This window comes from Bactrocera tryoni, chromosome 4 (genome assembly GCF_016617805.1).
Source record: "Bactrocera tryoni isolate S06 chromosome 4, CSIRO_BtryS06_freeze2, whole genome shotgun sequence".
In the NCBI taxonomy this organism is placed as follows: domain Eukaryota; kingdom Metazoa; phylum Arthropoda; class Insecta; order Diptera; family Tephritidae; genus Bactrocera; species Bactrocera tryoni.
The window spans coordinates 40,580,427-40,586,426 of record NC_052502.1 but is presented as its reverse complement, the minus strand read 5'-3'; the positions used below and the strand labels follow the sequence as shown (position 1 = coordinate 40,586,426).

Sequence of the window (6,000 nt, the reverse complement as noted above, 5' to 3'; positions counted from 1 at the left end):
CGGCTGTCACCGAACATTTTATACTCTCGCATGATAAAGGTATAATCGAGATTTCATTATACGTCATTTACATATTTTTCAAATACCGTATTTTTGTAAAGTTTTATTCCGCTATCATCATTGGTTCCTAATGTATATACTCGTATTATACAGAGCAGGCATCAGATGGATTTCAAAATAACGTTATATTGGAAGAAGGCGTGGCTGTGAACCGATTTCACCCATATTTCGTACATGTCATCGAACTTAACCTTCTTATGGAGCCAAGGAATACGTGTACCAAGTTTCATCATGATATCTCAATTTTTACTCAAATTACAGCTTGCACGGACGGACGGACTGACAGACGGACGGACGGACAGACAGACATCCGGATTTCAACTCTACTACGGTACCGTACGGTAAAGCGGGCGGTAGAAGCGGAATTGACTAATCATTTATATTGCGCTCTCATAAGATAGATCATTATCCAGCTGATTCGGGCGGCGGGTTTACAACATTATCCTAGCTTTACAGAGTTGGTAATATAGCGTACTAGTAGGGTGTGTTTTCTCTTTTTTGTGGATCCTGATTATCTCAAATTCCTTAAATCTTTCTTTGGCATTGTCGAAATCGGAATAGTAACCAAAAACAATAACTAGGATAAACTAAAGAAACGAAAACCATTCGATTAAAGTAGTCGTCAAATGGTGTTTCTTTTTGGGTTTCAGGAAGAAATAAAATACATACATATAATTTAATGTATGGCCAGAATTTGAATTTTTTATAAAGATAAGAGTCTGGCGAAAAGGGCCAATTTTGCAGCAATTTGGGCCGTAAATACTCAACACCAAACCACTAAAGGAATAGTCTGCCGGTCTTAAGTATCACAACGCGAGATAATGGCCTCACCAAAAGTTTTATGCAACAAAGTGATTATTTCGTTGGCTGTAAGGTATGTAGCGCCGTCTTGTTAGAACGAAGGACCCCCTGGACCATCCTCCACTTTAGACACGAAAAAGTCATTAATCATATAACGTAATGGGGAACGTAATGTAAAATTATGGCCGGCTTCATTACTTACTTACGTTATTGAAACATACCTCCATGGTGTCTAAAGCCAAGCTTTCGCAGCGACACATAAACCCCACTCGCATGCATTTTGCAAATAAGTACCGTTTTTGGTGCGAAGAATGACCCTGGTGGTTACAAAGATATTTTAGAGATATGCGCCAAGATCGGCGATCCTGTTTTAAGCGAGGGTTTGTTTGGCGGTGGCAGTGTGATAGCATAGGCTGTGTTCTTCAGTCACCTGTGTGCTACATCTCTACCCGAATGAATGCGCAAATGTATGTGGGTCTCCTGAAGTGGGTTAATAGAGTCCTGGCGACTGGACTTTTCAGCAGGACAATGCATCCAAGACACGCAGCTCAGGTCCCCAAATCCTTTACTGGGCGAAAAATACCTGTATTGGATTTTTTCCCGCCTTTTGCTGCAAAGTGTTAAAGAACGGTAGACAAGTTGAGACATCAAAGAACCTTAAAAGGGCAGTATACCAAAAGAATGGAAGACCAAAAAGAAATGAGCCGTCCACCTTAAGTCCTTCGGTGGATTCCATGCCATCCCCGATTTAATTCCACATAATACCGAATAATGGTAATAATAACTTGTAATCTCCTACACACACAAATCATTACAAGTTCCAAAGTAAACAGCTTTTTATTCTACCGCCCCCTAGTATGGCGCCATCTATATTTCGACTGGTGTTTAGTCTGCTATTTCTATCGATTGCCCAGTGAGAATTTCATGACATTTCATAGATTGGAAGTGAAGTTATTGCGTTTTAAGTGTCAGTATGTTGGTGTTATCGGTGCGAAAATGAGCTTCGAACAAAGAGCCAACATTAGATTTTATTTTAAAATTGGTAAAACTTTTACCGAAACGTTTCAATTGATGAAACGAGTATATGGCGGTGATTGCCCATCCCGTAGCAGAGTGCACGAGTGGTTTCAACGTTTTCAAAGTGGTCGTGAGGGCATAAATAACGGTCAACATGTGGGCCAATCAAAATCCCTGATCACCGGAAATTCCATCGAAACTGTGTGTGAATTCATCAAAAATCAGCCGAAATCGTAATTGAAATTCATGAAAATGGAATTAAACATCTCCAAAACATCGATTTATCGCATTTTGGGTTTACGAAAGGTGTGTGCACGGTTTGTTCAGCACAAACTGGCTGACGACCAAAAATTGCTCAGAATCCAACGTTCGAAAGACGATTATTTGACCAAAAATCACATTTTAACCATTAACCACTCTCCGATCTGATATGACACCGTGCGACTTCTTCCTTTTCGGAAAAATACATTTGTCCATGAAAGGAAAGCGTTATGCAGGCGTAGAGGCCATTCAAATGGCTTGCACCGGCATACTGGCGGCCATACCGGCCAACGAGTTAAAACACTCGTTCGACATGCTTTTGAATGCCGTGCAAAAAGCTGTATTGAAGCAGAAGGAGACTATTTTGAATAAAATAAATTGATTTTAGTTTTTATTATGTTTTTTTTTAAGTCCTGTTTACTTTGGAACACACCTTGTAATAATATTAAAAAAGAAAAAATCAAATATACTCATATAAATATTTATTACGAGGACTATTTTTTGATTTAAGTTCCTTATTATACACATACATATATTTGAAATTTGTTACTACTTTATATTTTTTATTGTCAGGCAACCACAATCTACGATTGGACTACTCTACTACTATAGCTATGTACATATAATTATCTTTTTCGCGAAATATATTACAGCTTCGGTGACATGTCTTTAATCCAGCGAGTTTATCTTTAAATTCCGCTTGTTACTCTGTATTATTCTTATTCATCCAGTCAGCACAAAGCTATAGAAATAATTGCTATGTTACATGGAACCTTTGGAGCTGGGAACATAAATTTCTGTTAATTATACCCCGAACAGGATTATATTAAGTTTGTCTTTTGATGTTTGTAACACCCAGAAAGAAGCGTCGGAGACCTATAAAGGAAATATATATATATAAATAATCGTTTTTAAATTTTGCAAACGTCATTTTCTCTTCAAGCTGCACATATGTCGGAAATGGCTGATATCCGACCACTATAACAAAAAGCTGCCATACAAACTGAACGATCGAATCAAGTTCTTGTATGGAAAACTTTCACATTTGACGATATATCTTCACGAAATTTGGTATAGATTATTTTTTAAGGCAACAATGTAATCTCCGAAAAAATTTTTCAGATCGGATTACTATAGCATGTAGCTTCCATACAAAGTGGACACAGAGTTACTAAAAGAAATACACCTGTGGAGCATATATTAGCTTCGGTGCAGCCGAAGTTAACGTTTTTTCTTGTTCGAGCTTAGCTTTATCGCTCCGGAACTCACCTTTTCAGTCTGAATCAACTTTCCACTGCATGCTGTAAGTATACTTACTTATGTTACATACATATGTATGCGATGGCTCTAAGTATTCGTTAATTTAAAGACGAAATTTAAATAGTATTTTATTTGGCTTTTATTGATACTTATGTGACTCATCTTTTGATAATGAATTTTAATTTATTAATGGGATTACAATATTTCATACCACCGTTACTCAATATATATATATTTCAAAATCCTTAACATAGCATTGCAACGTGTTGTTTGTGTTTTTGTTTTTGTTTTTGTTTTTTAACAAATTCAAATTTCTTTATAAACAATAATATTACTAATACCCTGCGCTCATTTTGCTTAATACATACTTGATTTTCAACGATTCTACTATAATGAATATACATATATGTGTGTGTGTATGTGTATGTGTGTAAGCCAGATAAAAATGGCGTGCCATACCGTTATATTTGCTAAGTGAATAAGGAAAAAAACGCGCATGGCTGTGTGTGTGTTATGAAGTCTTGGTTTTTTATAAGTGTGTGTGTGTGTGTGTGTGCGTGTGTGGCGAAAACAATTTTTCATTTTACATATGTATATTATGTATTTGTGTGTGTGCGTGTGTGTAATTCTAGTAAAACCACACTTAATTATTCGAAAAAGTTGCTCACCAACACAACTCAACTACATACACACACGTTAAATGAGTTATATTTGCGTTGAACATACATAATTTAGTAATTAATTACAATCAATTAACATATTTAAATTTAATAAGCGTCTCTTTTGGAAGAATTTATGCTACCCACCGCAATGCATACTTCATGTATCTATGTACATATGTATCTATATACTTACTTATATGTATATATGTATATATGAATAGGTATATGTGCACTTGTACCAGCTGTATTTACATGCACATACACAGTGTTTGTAATAATATTATGTTATGGGTGAGGTTCAGGTTTGTCGCCATGTCCCCACGCTTAGGTACGTGACTGAGTGGGGGCCTTACGTCTATTTAGGAGTCAATCAGCAACTATTTGTCACTTAAATGCTTACATTTGCATACACGCTAACAACTCTGTACGCCCTAGCCATATGGAGGTAGTTTAGAGTCCTAAACACAAATACCGTAAATTGATTTATGCAATCGCGTAACAAAATTATAGGAAAGTACAAAGTGTTGAGCATTTACCAGCTATTCCTCACTCGCTACTTTCTTTGCAGTTATTGTTTATTTTGTTTTGCAATTTCTCCAGCGAGATTCCTGGCTCCCTGGAGTTAAACATTTTCTATTTCAGTTTTAGTTTTAATTGTAGAAGAGTATATGTATATTTATATACATGTATGCATATGTATTTGTTTGTTTTGTGAGCATAATTAATTATTTGTCGCATAGAAACAATTGGAGAGGACGGTCATTAAAACTGAACAAATTCTATGTTTTCAGCTGTGGCATTGGAATCTTAGTTACATACATATCGGGTGATTTTTTAAGAGCTTGATAACTTTTTTTAAAAAAAAAACGCATAAAATTTGCAAAATCTCATCGGTTCTTTATTTGAAACGTTAGATTGGTTCATGACATTTACTTTTTGAAGATAATTTCATTTAAATGTTGACCGCGGCTGCGTCTTAGGTAGTCCATTCGGAAAGTCCAATTTTGGGCAACTTTTCCGAGCGAGCATTTCGGCCGGAATAGCCCGAATTTCTTCGGAAATGTTGTCTTCCAAAGCTGGAATAGTTGCTGGCTTATTTCTGTAGACTTTAGACTTGACGTAGCCCCACAAAAAATAGTCTAAAGGCGTTAAATCGCATGATCTTGGTAGCCAACTTACGGGTCCATTTCTTGAGATGAATTGTTCTCCGAAGTTTTCCCTCAAAATGGCCATAGAATCCCGAGCTGTGTGGCATGTAGCGCCATCTTGTTGAAACCACGCCAAGCATGTCAACCGAGTTCAGTTCTTCCATTTTTGGCAACAAAAAGTTTGTTAGCATCGAACGATAGCGATCGCCATTCACCGTAACGTTGCGTCCAACAGCATCTTTGAAAAAATACGGTCCAATGATTCCACCAGCGTACAAACCACACCAAACAGTGCATTTTTCGGGATGCATGGGCAGTTGGCCACCAAGATCATGCGATTTAACGCCTTTAGACTATTTTGTGTGGGGCTACGTCAAGTCTAAAGTCTACAGAAATAAGCCAGCAACTATTCCAGCTTTGGAAGACAACATTTCCGAAGAAATTCGGGCTATTCCGGCCGAAATGCTCGAAAAAGTTGCCCAAAATTGGACTTTCCGAATGGACCACCTAAGACGCAGCCGCGGTCAACATTTAAATGAAATTATCTTCAAAAAGTAAATGTCATGAACCAATCTAACGTTTCAAATAAAGAACCGATGAGATTTTGCAAATTTTATGCGTTTTTGTTTAAAAAAAAGTTATCAAGCTCTTAAAAAATCACCCGGATATAAAGTATACTTAAACAGCTAACTTTATTTGCACACATGGCTTAACACGGCATACATTGTCTCTCTTAGTCGTGCAACTTAATTATGCATATATACATTTACATTTGCTATAACTGTTAATTT

At 36.7% G+C, this 6,000-nt stretch overlaps 1 protein-coding gene across 3 annotated transcripts in view; it reads right to left on the bottom strand.

The window, feature by feature from the left end:
- LOC120775325 (dopamine D2-like receptor) overlaps positions 1-1,123 on the bottom strand; it is a 25,106-nt gene extending 23,983 nt beyond the window's left edge. For all 3 annotated transcript variants that reach the window (XM_040105465.1, XM_040105466.1, XM_040105468.1), the window contains exon 1: positions 1,118-1,123. The gene's annotated coding sequence lies outside the window, so the exon portion shown is untranslated. The remainder of the gene's footprint in view (positions 1-1,117) is intronic.
- Between the last annotated feature and the right edge of the window lie 4,877 nt (positions 1,124-6,000).